This window comes from Dromaius novaehollandiae, unplaced genomic scaffold (assembly GCF_036370855.1).
Source record: "Dromaius novaehollandiae isolate bDroNov1 unplaced genomic scaffold, bDroNov1.hap1 HAP1_SCAFFOLD_99, whole genome shotgun sequence".
In the NCBI taxonomy this organism is placed as follows: domain Eukaryota; kingdom Metazoa; phylum Chordata; class Aves; order Casuariiformes; family Dromaiidae; genus Dromaius; species Dromaius novaehollandiae.
This window is the reverse complement of record NW_026991389.1, coordinates 100,304-119,491: the sequence shown is the minus strand read 5'-3', so window position 1 is coordinate 119,491 and position 19,188 is coordinate 100,304. Positions and strand designations below refer to the sequence as shown.

General features: G+C 38.3%; 1 long non-coding RNA gene across 1 annotated transcript; it reads right to left on the bottom strand.

The window, feature by feature from the left end:
• Nucleotides 1-1,113: 1,113 nt before the first annotated feature.
• On the bottom strand, nucleotides 1,114-18,322 carry LOC135326112 (uncharacterized). Its single transcript, XR_010386755.1, has 3 exons — nucleotides 18,269-18,322; nucleotides 17,171-17,754; nucleotides 1,114-1,191 (listed from the first exon to the last, which is right to left on the bottom strand). It is a non-coding gene; the product is annotated as an uncharacterized LOC135326112 (long non-coding RNA).
• Nucleotides 18,323-19,188: the final 866 nt, after the last annotated feature.

The window sequence follows — 19,188 nt, the reverse complement described above, 5'->3', positions numbered from 1 at the left end:
ATTTCATTCTACAACCACTGCCTGTCATAAACTCTATTAAAAATTACAAAGTTTATAAGTAACTTGGGGCGGGGGAGGAAGGTATTACAATTCCAAAACAGTTCTTCAAATGTCATTTATATGTCAGGACGTCAGAAAACAGAAAGGCTCATTCTGAAAAAGAACAAATACTGCAGCCTCTGCCCTGCAACCAGTCCTTTGCAAATGCATAGTAAATCCAGGATTTCCTAGACACCAGACTTACTTTGCACGCTCTCTGAGATGAAGAGGCACTAGTACTGTATCTCTGTATTCAGCCTACTCCCTGCCCAAATAAGGAGCAGCAGGAAAAAGTTGTAGCGAGACAGTAGCACCTCCAAAACAATTCATGAGGCATGCCCCCAGCATCATATTTTCCAGTCACTGCCTAGACTAAGAGAAGAAAGAGCCGAGTGAACTGTCACGGTGGCAACTACAGCCATTCCTGATTATCATTCTGTCTGGGAAGTCCCATGACCCTCCTCACAATATACTAGCTGTACCCCTATCATGCAACGCACATGAGAGAGGGCCTTTGAGAGCAAGAACTCTATAGGTAAGAACCTATAAAAAGTATGGGCTGTTTACTGGACTCTACTGCACTAGTCCATTAGACCACTTCCTAAAGTTAGTAACAATAAGCAATATTATAGAAAAGATTGCACACATTTGAGAAATACCCAAATCAGTAGGAATCTGCTTTAACTATTTAACTTATCTCCACATTTTAAAAAATAGACCCATACTGTACATATGGCCTTCCATGAAGATCAGCTACTAATTTTTAGTGAAGATAATCAGAAAGTACGAGGCACATGACATACATTTAACAAGCCCATAGGTTATTCTGTAGAAGGACACCTGTGCTCTCATCAACTACTGCGCGAATAGGTGTTGCCTGTGAGACCAAAACCACCACCAGTACAAAAGAAACAAGGGTCAGTGGACTCAGCACCCACAGCTGAAGCCATGACCCTTTTCAAGGTCTCATCATTCAGTCCAGCCAGTATGTCTTTCTAACTAAGGGCTGGATGCGTATCTTACTATTTTATGACTTAAGCCACAATCAACTTCTAAGCACACCATGCAAGTAGACAGAAATGCAGCAAGGATGGGGCATTACCTGAAAAGAATCATTGCAACCCGACATGGAGGACAGTCAAGAAGAAAAATCTGAAACATTAGGCAAAAAAAAAAGAAAGAAATTAATGATACGATCTTATTTAAACTCTATTTTGTGTATCTTTCTTCCTCAGTTCTGTATGTGACAGATCACTTCTACTAGAAGAACTGTTTTACAGCAGAGCTGGAAAAGACTCAAAATCATGAACAAATTAAAAGATCTCACATTACCTACATATACAAGGATTTAAGCAGTATGAGCAGCATCTAGGATTCAGCTTCTGCCAGTTCCTAAGAAGCAAATCAAGTTCTAGTCCATTTGAAATTCTCTCATTATTAAATATATATATACTTATATATAGATCTCTCTCTCTCTCTCTCTCCCTCTCTCAGGGCTTTTGTAAAGCAGATTACTGTATTACCAATCATTTCACTATTGTAGCCTCTATAGCCTTACTTTGGGAAGTGCTAAGAGGCTTTTATAGACAACCATCTTACATTAGATCTTCAAGACTGGGTCCGGCACTGCTGAAGCAAAGGAGAGTATTGTCATCATAAATGCTTAGTATTCAGCACAGCAGGGACCTTACCATGACCAGAGGATATCTCAGTATCCGTTCTATAGATAACCTTAGCAGTCATCTTTAAATACATTTGTTGCCTTATTTCCATAGAGTATTTTTGAAGTACTGTTTAAATTTCACCAGTAATTAGCTATCTATTTCCTAAAACAAAAAGTAGCCTAATGCAATTTGAGCAGTATATATTTGTTTCTCTTCGCAGGCCAAACTCCTACCATAAATACGACCTGGTTTAAATCCTTATGTAATAAAATATTGTTGATTAGCAACAATCTCCCATCTAACTTTCACAGCAACTTAAAACACTTCATATCAGCAAGTTTTACTCTGGATAAAAAGAAAAAACTGTGCAAGTGTTCAGTGTTAACCCCCTACCCCCCCTTTTTTTTTAAAAAAATATTGTCCACTATGGGGGGTTGGGGGGGGCAGAAGAATTCCTTCCTAGTTTGGTCTGCTCTCTGAGAGAAAGTATTTCAGTAAAAAATGGATCATGCTTTTTTCTGTTGTTTCTAAAATAAGTGCACAATAGATTATTTCACTGCCAAGCTACTAGTCAACTCATTAAATCACTCCAAGTGAGAATATTTGAAGAACATGTCCACTTTGGGGACAAGTTGGATAAACTGAACAAACCTATTTCTTTGAAGTGCTACAGGGCCTACCTGGCCAGGTAACTGATGGATGTTCAAATTAATTACTAGCAGGCAATGTACTTGCTATAGCAACAATCGAAAGGTTGAAGGCTGCATCATTCTATTCAGCCCTTGTGCCTGAAAGGGCCTGTTATTACCATATGAATAGATGCGCACATTTCAAATATTTTATTTCCAGTGCAGGTTCCTAATATACAGCCATTTATTTCTCTAATCAAATTACTTGTATGTTTTAATTCAAGTCCGTCAGTCTCAATAACAGTTTAGAATGTACACATACACTCACAGGAAAAAAAATCTTTTTCCTTAGTCATACAGAACTCTAATAGAGGCACAGCAAGAAAAAGGCATCAATTAATTTAAAGAACCTCAAGACATTTGCTTAGTGAATGCTCCTAAAAGCCAATCAGAGTTTCTTTCAAGTCTTGTATTTAAAAAGCAAGCCATTTCTACTCATCAAGGAAGGTTAAAGAGTAAGTGAACACAATGGATGCATGATGACAATCTGCTAGTGGATGCTTTCTTTGCTAAGGAAAAAACAAAAAACCCACAAAATCTTATGTGAGGTCTGTGTATCACCTTACACATTAAGGCCCATATGGCTTCTGGGAAAAGTGTCCAACACTTACTAATTACATTTCATCATTCTGTCATTTGATATTTTTGCAACAGACTCTGTCTACTAACTCAATTAAAGTTTCATCAACTGTGGACTATATCCCTTCTGTCGTGGACCATAAAATTTTCCCTTCTGTGGTCTCTTATAATACCTGTTTTTTCCCATGCTATTTGTATATATTCAAAGTATATATTCAAAAAGTCCAACTTTTTAAACATTCCATGATATATGTTAACAGAAGGAGAGACGGCATTTAGAGTCCCACTAGTTCATTTGAACCTTTAAATTCAGGTATCTTATGATTTCCTTACATTCATTTGAAGTACTGTTCATACTTAAATGAAGAAAATTCTATTCCTCCAGTACAGATTTCATTTTTTTCTTTTTATTTCCTACATCTTAAAAAAAAACAAAAACAAACTGAAATGCTTTTCTCTGTGTACACAGAGAAATGTGTCTTAATCACACCAGTCATTCACTTTTCTGACACACTGCAGAGCGTTCCAACTACTGAACGGCAGAGGAAAAACTAGGGTACAACTCTATGTAGCAGCTGAATCTTAATGTACCTGCTGAATCTCACCATTGAGGTGAAACAGTAGCAAGTATTAAAAAAGTATGGTCATAATAGTTACAAAGATTGAGATGAACTCATCAACCTAATCCAAAATACTTTACTGCCTCAGAGACAGGCAAAGAAGAGAACAGGATTCACAGCTGCTCATTTTCAGGTCAGCTCTACAGCAACAAACACAGTTTCCGGATTTGTGATGGCAAAAGAAATATTAAATATTTTTGAGCATGCAAGTCCCTCTGTTATGAGGGATCTTTCAGAAAAATGTGTTTGTCTTTCATTTTTGGGAAGGATAGCAGGGAATTTAACTGGCATGTTTACGTTAAAACTTTAAGATAGTGAAACAGATCTTCAAATGTTTCAGCTTTAGCAATTTAATATCAAGCACTTTCTCTCTAAATACCTACTTTCCATGATAAATAAACCTCACAACCTCTTAAAAGGAATGTTTTACAGACCCTTTGTAGCAGATTTACAGAGGATTATTTCACAGAGTAGATTTAAATGTTAGAGAGCACCATCATTCAGCTCACATAGTAATTAGCAGCCTGAAAATACCTAGTTCACAGCAGACACGCTCATAAGCTCTAACGTACTGAGTGTTCACATACTCATTCCATAATAATATTACATTTCACTGTCATACTGGAAACGCAGTCCTTAGCCTTGAGGTAGGAAACAGCTAAGTCTTATAAACTGAACAATATCATATAAAGTTAGTGACATGGCTGTGAAGAGTACCCAGCTTCTGTGTTCCTGGTAAAACTCTGAAGGTTTTACTTGCTCAGACTAGCAGAGATAATAGCCCCCATCCTAGCTGGCACGTTGCAGACACGAGACAACATATATTTTAAAGTACACTGAAGGAGGCTCTTCCACACACGTTTTTATCTGATCATCATTGCGTACATTCAAGGCAGAACAGCTAAACTTTCAATTTAGAAAAAAGCTAAGAAACAACCGCAATATCCCTCCTCATTTTACCCATTATATTTTCACGTGTTACAAAGGAAAAGAAGGACAAAAGAATTAACTGGAAGCCCAAAATGTACAAAGTAACATTTGAGAGAGGAAAAATAAGCTATAAAATATTCATTGTCTGACCTGCTGAATTCTGGGCACAGTTTTGGTCATTCCCTTCCCTCTCACTTTTACACACACACCACCCACCCAAAAGACAGCAGATTTGGGAAAGGGTTACAGAAGTCAACAAGAATGATCAAAATGTATTGAATAGCTTCCATACATGGATCAATTTAACACATCAAGCATCTTCGACCTGAAAAAGATTTTGGGCTGAGGGGAGCGAGAGAAAGAGAGGATACAAAATCATGGGTGGTCTTAGGACTTGTTATCTGTGCGTTTCCTTACGTGGGCACAGCACTGTGAGTCAGGATGCTTGAGAGACAGAAAGCAGCATTTCAATCTTTCACCAGCACAGGACCAGGAGATTCTGAGATTCTTTTCAAGTAATAAACTACAAAGAAATTCAAAACACTGGTAAATCTGCAAACAGAACTTCACTTCAAGCCTGAGGACCCAGAAGAAAACAGAAGTCAGAAAGTCAGTCAAATTCCTAGTTGCTCTGCAAGACCATAAGTACCGTCCATCCCCATGGGAAATATTTCTGGCACGAAGAACTGCATGAGCAGCACTCCCTCTGCACAAGCCCAAATACAAAGGTCACACCAGAACACATGATGGGTCACCAGGGCTGTTAGAAGTTGGAGACTGTAAGGGAGAGGATTGCACTGCTTAGCTATTCGTCTACTGAGAGGAGACCTGAAAGAGACTAAACTCATGGTTGCATTGAACCAACCCAGGACTGGGTTGAGAATCAGCCTGTTCCATAATGCATTTCTTGAACCATGCACTGAGAAAGAAGAGAAAGCTCCAAGTGATATCTGCAGCTCTGGGACAGACTGCAAAGAAGGAAAAGGATATTTCCCCCCCTGCATTAATATGCTTAAAAATTGTATAGAGTGAACATGTATGTGATCCAATCATTCAGTATTTGATGGAGTTTCCAAGAAATATCATGTCTGAGCTCCTTAAACAGCAGCGATCATTATTTTCTTAAATCTAATTAATTAGTCATCTGCATTACTGTGGTAGGTAGTAGAGCCTGTATGTAAAAGGACTATTCTGAAGACCTTATCAAGGTAATATTGCATGAATTTATCGAGGAGAACTTCTGTAGTGACAGACAGGATCATGTGAGAGACTACAGAGCTGCACAGGGATCAAAAGATAGAAACATTATGACCTAGAGCAAAATGTTTCTTCCTTTGGACTTAGACGCACTGTTCTCTCTAAGAAGTGAGCACAGCAAAGTCTATTAGGATTCACACCACTGTTAAGTGAGGTCAATGGAACATTTCTCTCCCTTGTGTATCAGTCCTCTCCTCCCATGCAAAAAACACAGAGAGAGAAAAGGCAGTCTTCACTATTCCTATGGTAATGTATGCCAACTCTTCATTTGTCAGCTAGTCCAAAAGGAATATTCTGCAAAGTATGCCTTCCCTACCTTTAATTTCCTGGCAGGATCGAGAAGATAGCAATACGTAGATATCACAAAGTATTACATTTGCCCTCCACAAATTCCTGTTAAGCTCCTTCCCTTTTAATCACCGGAAGCAAGCATAACCACTCAGAGGGAATAAGGAACTGGGGAAAACAGGTAATTCTTTTTTTTTTTTTTTTATAAATGCATTTTTAGAAGTCAGAATTTACAAAAAAATTACTCCTTGACATTGCAGTAATGTCTCTAGGTAAAAGTCAAAAATAACATGCATGGAAAAAAGGCTAGATATCCACTGAAATAAAGTGGTATTTTGCAGCAAGTTTGGGGGCTTTTATTGATTATATCAGTTTTCCTAATGGCAAAAATATTAAAATGCACCCACATCTCCAAAGTGTGAACAAATTTAATGTTGGAACAAACACCTAAAATTCACAAAAGACTGCAACTTTATGGAACCACAATGAACTATGTTAACATTAACCTGACAGCTCACTTAAGACAAATTAATTTTCTAATCTGCATGCACTATGGTAACCCCTAATAGTATTTTCACTTCTTGCACTTTAAAGCATTACTTACGCTGCAATTACCAGATCAGTTTTGAGATATTCGAGGTTTCCATTATTTGATTTTTCCAGTTCATATGGAAATAATTTTATTTAAACAGTCTTTCACAATTTGCAAATCTAGACTTCAGCAATGTGCATGTGCACCAGTATGAGTTGGAAAGAGGTAAAGAACACAGTCAGACACATGGAGTTTTCCATTTTCCATTTAACTGTACTGCTAGATTGGACATGGTAAGAAAGGAAAGGGATTGGGTGAGGGGGAGGGTTGTTTGTTTTTTTAATCCAGCAGTGCCTCTTAAGTACATTTGCTATCAATCACTTTTGGTGGAGGGGGGGAAAAAAAAAGTCCCTGATGCAAGCAGATTTTCCTAAATGGCATTATTACAAATCCAACATGCTCAGATGTTGAGAGAAACTCAAACTTCAAGATGTAAATGTCCTGATATGTTACCAGGCTACTACCTATAGTAGCTAAAATTTACTACGTTAGGAAGATTGCTAGCATTTTCCCCATCTTGCCATTATAAGGCATGACTAGCCTACAATTGAGATCCTAAAAACAGCTGATTAAATCTCTAAAATGAAAGGCTATGATACATGCTGGAGTCAAGTCTAGAAGAATTCTCAGATACTGATGAGAAGGTATAGATTTGTTTTACAAGCTCCAAAAGGTTTATGAGAACACTGCCATTTCAAAAATCATTTCTCATGTCAGCCACAAATTTTCCCATTTGTCTGTTTGTCTAATGGTTCCTCGCTTCTTTGACATTTGATAAAGCCACATTCCACCACTAGTTTGACTAATCAGCATTTCAGAAAGCAAGACTACTAAAAATCCCAAGAGCTGTTCTCAAAAGGGAAGCACAATCTTTCATTTGAAAAGGATGCAACTAAAGAGTATAATAGCAATAATGTATCTGAACTGAAGTAAAATATCTTTTCAAATATCTAGGCCTGGATACCTTCCAATTTATTTAATGTTACTGTGCCACTCCATGTGCACTATGAGTAAGGAGAGCTGGGGTTTTTTCTATTACTTGGCTGCCTCTCCAGTTTTGGATTCCAAAATATTCCAACACTCTTCAAAATATTACACCTAAAGCTCCCTTTAGAAGTATTTTAATGACATTATTTTTGAGTTGGTGAATTGAGGGAGAGAGTATAGTCAAAACTTGTCATGAAACACTTGTCTTCTACTAATCTTTGTCCTACTGAGAGACAGATATGCAGAAAGATGATTTTGCTTGATCAGAAATAAACTAACGGCAAAAGAAGATGATCAAAAAGGCAGAAGGGGAAGGAAAGAACAAGTCACGCAACTAACTATTCCAGATTAAGCTTCAGACAAAGTAGCACCCATCACATAGATAGGAATGTTTACAGAAGTCCAAGGAAAGTTGTTTCTGGCAAAAGTTGCCTGAGCATGCTACAGGTAAAACTCTCATGTCTCATAAATGCAGCACAGAAGATTTCATTTACCTTTAATAACAGCAGCTTGCCTGTCTCTGTGAGCCATCTGTTTGATTTAGTGCCTGGTTGCAGCCGCAGCAGACTGGAAATGTATCTTTCTTTTCAAACACTCCAGTCATGCTCAATTAACCAGGTCATAAATTGATTGTTTTAATACACTATTTTGAAATGAAGAGGTTAGCTTTTAATTGCTACTTGCAACATTCAGAGCAATATGAAAAATCCATGACCAAATTCTGGAATGAATTAAAGAAAAAGAGAAAAAAGGGGGGAGGGGAGGAGGAGGGTAACCCTCTGCTCAATCTCTACCTAAATAAAAGCCTTTACTCTTTCTTAGGTGTATCAAAGTACCCTCTAGAGCAAAAGAGATTAAAAGGTATGTTTAAAAGGTTACAGTACATTGGCTTTCACTGTAAACGTGAAAAATATCCATTTACCCCCTACAATGATAAAACATAAGGCAAGGAACATTCAAGCAGCTGGATAATTTAAAAGGTGAAGAAGATTTTGTTAAGTCTAGAATTCATTTTTAAAATAAGTTCAAAACAATCAACCTATTATTTCTTATCAGAAAGTAATATGCTTTAATAACTCCACCATAAACCTCGATACCGAATCAAGGCTGTAAATTAGATGTTGATCATTTTTATTAATTATCAATTCAGCACAAAGCAGCCATATCATTTAGAAGCCATCTGTGTGCCTACTAAAAAGCAACTCTTTAAAACTCATAAATACAGTTTGACAAATCAGGAGATAAGGTTAAGATCTTTTAGAATGCCAAATCTGAAAAGAGAACGGACACTAAGAGATTGTTACATTCTCCTTGCTATACAGCAACAATTAAAACGTACTTAACCTCTCAGCATAAGAAGCACAGTTGCCTTTCTGCAGCTGTCAGATGGATTCAGGGATTAATTAATTTGTCCTGTGGAACTGTTAATCTATTGTTAAGAGTACTCACAATTCAAAGCAACATTGCTGGCAAAGCATTACATAACACTACAGTAAAAAGTGGTTCCTGTGTTACACAAAACAGACTCTGGGAACATCTGAAGCTGCCTGCCCCTCCTTCCAACCTCCCAGTTTCAACCTGGGGATGAGAGAGGTGTAGCAAGCTGAACAATTTCCATCTTCTACTCTAAAGACTAAGTAATGTCTTGTAAATATATATATATTCATTGGGACATTCTAGGTTAGTCTCCCCTTACATAGGCTTAGCTTGTTTATCAGAAGAACCTGTACTCCGTTTCTTCCATTATATAGTCCTAGGTGAAAGATTTTCTAGACTTCTCGTATTTTAGGATTAATTATTAACATAGGACTCAGGTCTTCCTATGTGTATCACAGCAGCATTAGTAATGACATCTTAGGTATAGTTCAGAGGGAAAAAAAGTGCACTGAGGCTATTTTTCTTCCTTTTCCTCTAATCACCATCTGCACTAGGCCTTCACTAGTAGTGGGTTACTTCCTTCCCCACTCCTAGCTTAATGCTGTTAGCAAAAGGTGACAATAAGAAACTAATCTGGGGGAGAAGAAAAAAAATGCTGACTAGAAAAATAATATTCAAGTCTCCAACTTCCTAATAAAATACTACAGGTTTAACTTGCATTTACATCTGTCAATGATTCCGTGAAAGCTCACATGTTCCCAATAAGATTTTCATATGCATATTCATATCTATTCACTTTTGTTACATATGCAAAGCATGAAGTTTCATATCACAGCTTCCTACAGAAGCAAAACCATTTTAGCATATTCTTGCTCTACTCTGCCTCAAGTCACTAATACCTTTTTATTGTCACAGTTCACCAATCCCTCAGTTGTGCTGATGAAACAGTTTAAGGACCATATACATTTATTCCTTCAGTAGACAAAAAAAGCACATTCTGAAAAAAACCTTGTTTATATACCATTTCCTAAGATATGCAGCTCTTTCATATTTGACATGTTACAAGGATAAATTTACTAATATTCCCTCCAAAAAACTAAACTGCTTTTCAGGGAATCTGCCACAGCAACAAAGCATGAAGACATTAAGGAAACAATGTTAAAAGATCAGGGAAGCTGAAAAAAATAAAATGCTAAAATGAAGACAATTGTAGAATTAAAAGACCTTAATTCATCGAGGCGTTAAAACTCAAGTCTTCAGTAACTTGATCATATAATCTTCCTCTCTCCTCCTTTATTTCCCCCTGCCCCCAATAATGGACACTTCAGTTTCAACCTTTCTGTTCCTCTGTTCTAAAAGCAAAATAATGTCGCCTAATATCACAAAAAAGTAAATTATTGATATTTTAGGGGGGAAAAAAAATCATACATTGTTACAAACATTAAAATTAACTTTCTTGTGGGCTATTCTGTAGATTAAAACCTGAATGGTATACTGAATGTTTCTAGCTTTTCTTTCCTGGCCAATACAGGGGGATGATTGCATCTTCAGCCTCAATAGAAGTTTTGGCAAAGATATGCAGATAGTGGACAATGATTTGGGAAGATGAAGGTTATTTGGGAGTTTATTCGTAGTTTTATTGAAGACTCTGCATAATCTTATATTTTCCTTGTTTTATTGGGCTACCTCTTCTAGACTTTGTTTTACAAAAAGTTCTTTGACTTTATTCAATTTCATTTAGACTCTTTTTTTCCCTCCTAAAAATAGGATTTTATGTTCATCGCCTGTACAGATACAAGCATTCTGCCTTTACTACCTTTTGATCCTGTTGGCCAATGGCAACCAAATTTGATAGACTGCAAGATCAACTTTCAGATAATTAACTTCCCATAGCTTTTGTCCAAACTGATGTCCAGGCAGGGCAGAGACACCTTGTAAGTGCCTCCCAAAGCCTAAAATAATAATAATAAAAAAAGGTCAAAATGGCATTGCACATGAAAAAGGTTTCCATTAAAGAGTGCCATCAAACACAAAATATAGATATGAAAGAAACCAGTCTACACTGTTTTTTGGAGTTTACAGAGCTAATTTAAAAGATGAAATAAAAACAGCTGATGTTATTCTAGTAGGATTTGAAAAGTAAGTTTCAAAATAGTACCTTTTGAGTATGTCAGGATAATTATGATAATAAAACGAGTCTTAAGCACACTGATTTTTTTTCTTGAGCACAACTTAGAAGATGACTGTATAAAATTATTTTTAATTTTTTACCCAGAGAGCAACTATCTTAGATCATAGGATTTCAATTAATTCTCAGGAAAAGTACAGTCACCGACATTCACAATTACCATACGTATAAGGGATCAGTCCAAACTGAATTAAGTTCTGTTATGAAGGAAGAATTATGCAAACAACTATAAACTTAGCTTGATACATGACTTATCTTCTACCTCATAGCTGCTACAATACCGTATGGAAAAGGCTTTTTTTTCCTAGATTTGTTCTCTAAAAATTTTTAGTCTTTTAATGGTCATGTACATCATACCTTAAAACACATACCATCCATACTTGCCTTTGCAGTTTGTCCACAAAGCTGAGTTTCAACTACTCTCAGTCCTTTCACAATACTGCATCTATCTATACCTTCTGTAATTTCTTCAGGTGGACAAAGTACTGAAGAACAGAAATGTTTTTCTCCCAGTTTTCTGAGCACTCGCTGCAGAGCCCTATATCCGAGTAAAATACGAGTCACCTGCAGTCCCACCAACGTTTTCTAGTCAAAAATCCATAATTTGTTTTCCATATTGGCAAAGAGAATTATATTTTGGAGATAATCACTAACCACTACATCTTCAGTGATTGGCTTATTACATTTATTTCCCTGGACTTCAGAGTTATAGGTTAGTCCTTCTTTTGCATAAAAACGCTTTATTAATGAGCTCAATCAAGAATACTCCTGCTTTATATATAACATCAGAAGCTGATAGAATTAAGAGGGTTTAGCTGAGAGAATTAAGAGAATTTAAGTTTTTGGCTTGATAGAGAAGCTAGAATGCAATAAGTTTCTATTTTTCCAAGCTGCAGGATTACCCAGAGATTACCCTGTGATTACCCAGAGATTCGTACTGTTCTTCTCAGTCTCACTAATAAGGTATTTGGAGATGATTTTTGATTATGTTAAAAAATTAACACCATGTACCATACTAAGTACTTCTGGAGCAAGAGGCAATCTTTAAAAACATCAGGATGATACATATGTAATAGTTGTTTTTATTATAGAACATCATGTTAGCCAAAGAAACCGGAACAGTGACATAATCCAAAAAAACCCCAAGGCATATAGCACCATATTCCTGGTAATTTAAGTTGGCATTTCACTAACTACCAAAGTATTAAAGTATAAACAACTAAATTCACTTGGCACTAATTACTTGTCAATCTGAATAAATACAAACCCTTACCACATGACATGACATGACACAACATACCTGTGCCCCTTGAACTACTGCCATCCTTCTAGCAGTGAAATACACCCTTTGGCAAGAAATAAGCCTTGCCGCCAAGAAATACTGGTGCTCTCGGTGCTTCAGTTGTTCTCTATCTGCCCTTTTTCACCACACACTATGATGATTTTCCTTTCCAGGAATCAGCTTTAAGAGGAAGTATTGCAAGTTAATTTGCAGTTAGAGAAAGAAAGACTTGTTTTATGCTGAAGACAAGCAGCATGCTTCATCATCTGATGTTTATGAGCTGCGATTATGCACATCTTCCACTTAAGTTTAAATGAAGGATTTCATGTCTACCAGATAATATTTCAGACCACTGAAAGGATTGTTGACCTTGCTACAACAGGCTCACACAGCTGCTAAATGTACTGATTTGGGAATAAGCTGTAAGGTATACTATGCTCCATATATATGCTCATATATATCTCCTTACATTTTGGAGAGCTTACATTGTCATAGGAAATTTTGCCTTCACTCCTCTATATCTTCCCCAAGAATCATAATACATGCAGCAGTGAATGAAACTCTGTAAAAAATAGCTTTGCTTTAGAATACTGCTGCCCTTTAAAAATTGCATAACTCATTAAACTTTTACATGCAGGCTATTGCTCACATTACCCAATACAGTTGTTGCCATTATTTAGTGTCATTTCTATAAATATTTACTGAATTTATGTAATCAAACGTTCTTCATACCCACTATCAAACAACAGGCTACAAATGACCCTAGATTTTTAATTCAAGGTTTTGAAGAGAGAGAATATAAAAAACACACACACTGGACTCTTCCAAATATTAAAAGATATTTAGGAGCAGTGTATGAAAATTAAATTTACAATCACACCTAAAAATCACATTTGACCACCTAATCAGATTTTTTCCAATGTTTAAAAAATTGGGGGGGGGGGGAGGGGAGGAAGGGGGAGGGGGAGGGAGAGAGAGAGAATTAATGAATTATACGCTGGGACAGATTCCCAAATGATGCAGACTCAGTCAAGCTATATTTATTACGTACGTTCTAAAAACAGCCCATTGTTTCTAAAAAACACAGTAGCCTCTTACAGAGGACAGGAAGGCTCCAGGTCTCTAAAGAAGCTAAAACTGGAAATAGTGAACATAGGATTTATTATTTATCAAATTACAGATGTACTTAGCAGTGATTTTAATTATACAAAGTTCAGCTCTAAGATCAAGATCACTGCGTGAAACTCAACTCCCCTATATTTTAGACATTTCTTCCCCTTGTCTTCCCCCCCCCCACTTTCCCTTTAATTTAGTTCCCTTTGCCTAAAAAGATCATTGTTTGATAGAACCATCCAGCAATGTGTGACTATTTCCTAAAAAGCATTTTCTTAAGGACATAAATTTTGCATTTAGGACAGTCTATTCCAGCCAAAGGTATGTTCTATACATATGGTAAATCTTTTCCTGCTATACAAGGAAAAACAGGATTGCAATACACTACTGGTCTTAAAATGTGTCCCCTTTAGCATACCCTTTCATGCCAGGTTTACAGCAGTATCATTGGTCCAATCACATACTCAGTCTTAATAACTGTTTTTCTCTTTTTTTTTTTCTTTAAGAGGTATTCAAATCATCTTCAGTAAGAGCACTCCACGTAGAGAAAGAACTTAAAAAAAAAAAAAAAAAAGTCAAGCTATAACAGAATTCTTACTTTCTATAGAGGCCATTTCTCCTGCTACACCACACCAACTAAATAACTGCACTGCACAAATACACCTCCATCCCCGTGGGATAGCTGTCAAAGATACTACAAAAATTCCCATTCTACCTTTATCCAAAAAAAAAAAAAAAAAAAAAGCAGCTTATCAAGAAACAAATAGTTTCGGTTCCCCCCACCCTTTTTTAAATGATGCTGCACTTACATCACAGGTGAAAAAACAACATTGTCATTCTTCCTCCAAAAGTTAAGCAAGAAACCTAAACTAAGTCCAGGTGTGGAAATAAACTGTATTATTTCTAGATGATTCAACTAGCTGACAGGATGGCAACAAGCTCTCTGAATCTGATTAACCAAGAGAACTGTTTTGGTAGTTTAAACGAGTATGTTCGTTTGACCAACACTTTAGCCTTCTGATGACACATCTAAACTAGTTCTTCCTGCTTATGAAGGAGATTTGATTTGAACACTGGTTGGCGTAAGTGATATGCAGAAATTAGACACCTGAACAAAACACATTTATTTGCACAACTCAGTAACCATTATATTATGCAGTTTTGTCTACTCAAATACACCGCAAGGTTTAAGTCTCATTTTATTTTGTTAGTTCATTTCACTTTTAGGTCATTCAAAAGCAGGACTTTTGCTTTTATGCAGACAAAACTGGAGGGCAGTTTTCAGTTCCAAATATTTCTGGCTTACAGCCCAGAGCCTTTGTTGCTCTGAGATGAAATAGTCTCAGCTTAGAAAAGGAAAATAGAAATCGAGTGCAAGAAGAGACCTTTACCAACAGCTACTGTTGGCTTCCCTTTCAGTGACCTCAAATGTTGCAGCACGTTTCATCTCTTCACCTCCTACCACTGTTCATCCTATTGTTTAGGCCCAGCAGCAGGATTATGTACAAACAATTGTAAGAACAGAAGAAAATGGTAACATTGTATTTTCATATATCTCATTGCCAACCTGCTGCCTTGAGCAAACTCAGAGCAGAAGAACAAAACTCACAAGATTCCAACCGTATATATTTTTTCTTGCTGATGGAAGACATCAGTCTTGTTATCTAACTTGTTTTCTCTGTTGAACGCTGTTGTTTTGCAACTGTTTTCATCCTCGACATTAAACATGGGCCTGCCTATACCTAAGGCAGCTGTTTAAAGATGAAGAGGCGTAACTTCTGCATTTTGCTGACATACCATCTTCTGAATTTCACAGAATAAACTGCTGTATAATAACTAATTTCCAATTAGTTATTAGCATAGATTTAAACATGCTCCACAACTGGTTTGCAACTGTGGTCTGAAAGAGATTATTTAAAAAGAGTTGCCCATGCCTCGCTACAAAAGGTAAATCTCTGTCTTCCCGGAGGAGACCATTAATAAATGAGCTAAATAATAGTAGCTCCCTGATTTATGCATAAATACCAGCTTTTTCTGAACACCTATAATAAATATCACATTACTATTGTAACATAATATCATAATACCATATCAGGGGAACTAAACTTATCTGTCATAACAGTAATCTAACCTTACCTTCTAATCCAGAGAATTAATCGGAAAATCTTCCAGTAAATATTAAGAGTTAAAATAATATGGCCACATTCCATTTCTTTTCATTTCTCAAATATTTCTACAGCTCTTGCCTAACTTATGTTTTCCATTTCATTACCAATATTGACTAATTGATTGCACAGCTATTGTTACTACTTTATGGGCAGCAAGCGTCCTATAGTCCTATGAGCTAACGTTGCATCACTGCTAAGCAATTTACATACCCTACTAATTAAGTTCTGGAACAGCAAGTTAATTGCTATAAATGTCTTGCATATTTCTGTAAAGAGCTTGGTTTTCCCCTCTTAAATGGATACCCATCTCCCTTAGACCTCTGGTACTACAAGAAAACAATGTTACCATTCCTTTTTCAGAAAATGCTCTCCAGGAGTGAAAGTAAGAACTGGCTTGATCTGATACAGCCTAGATCAGTTGCCCCTGATCCTTTGCCTTCTGCAAAGGGAGACTGAGAGTAAGAACTACATTGGTTTGATTTTTATTTGTTATTGCTATTAGACAGATATTTTTATCATGGCAGCTTTTATGAAAGTCTTTTTGACATTCTTTTATTAATTCTTGAGCTTAAATTTTGTAAATTGTCCAGTGTTGAGGCTAGAGCATTAGAGAAATTAAACAAAATTATAAAGGAGTTTGGGAGATGTCAAAAATAATTACATTCTCAGTGAAGGTGACTTCTAGGTACATGTACAGGACCATTGGAAAATAGAGCTCATAAGGTTTAGATATCACAGTTCAATAATTGTTTATGAACATTTCCAGTATTCCAACCGCTACACAAACTGTATATTAAAGTGCATCTGCAAGCTAGACACAAGTCATTAAGTTACACAGTGTACCCACAGGTATTCAGCCAGACCACTTATTTCATCCCACAGATAAATGTGACAGAGGTAAGACTGGCCTCCTTACCATTCAGCTTTTAAAATTAGAAAGCCAGTATCAAAATTTTCTGCACGAGGAGTAATTCATTTCTTCAACAACTTCACAAAACACATTCACATCCCTGAAAAAAAACTTACCTGAAAACGTTACCAGTGAACTACATCAGCCTGTTAGCAACAGCCTTGCTTTCATTAAATTTGGTGCAAATTTTACCACTACTGTCACTGGAAACAGCATTTTCTATTCTTGAAGCAATGATCAGGTAAAGGTAACTAATCTTTTGCCTTTCCAAGCAGGAAGTTTGACATTAGTATTTTCATTTGACGTTTGCTTCTTCATCGATTTCAGTTTGGCCAATTAAAAACTAAATCATTATTAAAAATTTATATCAATTCTTGACATTTGTACCCTTGTTATGCACTTTTGGTCCACAACTGACTATATAAAAATACTGCCTTGCAAGTATAAAGCTAAAGCAAACTTCCTGGTAACCACACATGGGCCTTACCTCCATCATAGTGACCACATGACATGGACTCAGTAGGTAAATGACAGTCTTGGTAGCAAACTTGAACCCCACCTCCAGCCCAAAGATGAGACAGAGAGCCACCAGTAGCAGATTTTTGCCCAAGCTCTCCTGCTTAGCCTGGGGCTGCTGTAGCAGATGACCCTCCAGCTCCCTGCAGTGCAGCTGCCTCAGCTTCCACAGGGACAGAAGGATCTCCACAAAACCCACACTGAGGAAGACCAAGCTCTCCAGCAGACGCTGCTGCCCGGAGAGAAAGGCAGCGCATTCTGGCCCTCCATTGCCAGCAAAGCTGGGCTCCACCCCCCCGTACAGCCAGTCCAGGAGATTATGGAGGCTGTAACGGGACATGGTGGGATAGTGCCTCTTCTCCTCCCCGTCACTGTCCAGGAACAGGTAGGAGCAAGATGGAATCAAAGCCAAAATGCTGTCGGGCTGACGAAACATGAAATGCAAGGACGTCCCCTCTGTTCCCTCCCGAGCTTCAGGAGAAGCCAGCAGCCCACAACAAGGCTACACTGGGGGGTTTGCCTCTTGACGCCAGGACGGTAACTGCAAGCAACAGCCTGCAAGGGGAGAGGAGTTACAGATGAACGGGGTCACTGCACAGCGGTGCCAGCCGCTCGCCCCGAGACCCGTTACCCTCCCAGCCCCGTTAACACCCTTCACTCTCCTCCGCCTGAGCGTTACAGGACTGCCCTTCTCCTCGGCCGGCACTCCCACGTGCCCCGCCCCGCGGCCGCCTCTCTCCCCTTACCCGGCCCCCACGCCGTCCTGCGCCGGGCTCCTCGGCTCGCTGCCCTCGGCCTCGGCCTCCCCCGCCTGCGCGCCCTGCTCCCCCTGCCCCTCGGGGCCGTGCGACAGCCCTGCGCGTCCAGCCGCCGCTGCCCGGGCACCCGACGGCCGCTGATTGGACGCCGGACGGCCGCTGATTGGACGCCGGACGGCCGCCGAGCGGCCCCTCGCCCAACGGCCCCCCTCGCCCAACGGCCCCTCGTCCGCGCGCCCAACGGCCCCCCTTGCCCAACGGCCCTTCGCCCGCGCGCCGCGATCGGCGCCCTCAGAGCAGCGGCCCGGGACCTCAGGCAGCGGGAGCGGATCTCGGCTCCGTGAGGGAGCGCGGCTCAGAGGCGGGCCCGGCGCCCCCAGCCATGGGGGGGCAGAACTCCCACTAATACCTGTCATAGTTCAGCGCATGTTCTAGGGGATAACACATCCTATCTGTTATAGAAAAGACCTTCCTAATACGGATGAGTAAACTGCAGTAAGCAGAAATTACAGTTATTTCAAATAACAAAGGTTTGTAAAAAATACATACAACAGAATTCCAATAGCTAAATTGAGTTAAGATGTAACAAATGTCAGACTAATTGTAAATGTTTCAGTGTTTCAAAAAGAGATTTGGATAAATTATGCTCATCCCTTATGTGAGATTAGCTTTGCTACTTAATTTTTATGGAGGTTCTTATAGAAGGTCTTCGGCATTCCTTCATCCACAGCATCTGATGTTCAAATATTAACATTTTCAGTTGTGGTGCCTTAATTTATAAATAAACAGAGGGCCTGAAAATTCAGGAGCCAAGAGGTGCCAGGCAGACGCTGCAGAAATTAATAGAAGTTTATATAGAGGCTATTTTGGATGATACTGTTGTGTTTCTACTTGGGGAACATTTTTAAATGGATTAATCTTCAAGTGGAAATTGTGAACAAGTGGCTACCTGACAGAGGGGTTTTTTTTGGTTTTTGGTTTTTTTTCCGCCTCTCCTCTTTGCCCTTATAGGTGAAACTGAGCACAAACTGAATCATATTGTCTGCTGCAAAAAGAAGTCATCCAACCCCATCTTTATCTGTCATCTCGTTACAGCATGCTCATGCTTCTGTATGAGCTCATTGTTAGAAGTTTTTTAAAAAGATCTATTATATATAAAAATATATATGTATTGAAAGGTGCTAATCAACCTCAAGCAGGTCACGTGACTGGTCATGCGGATCTAAAATCA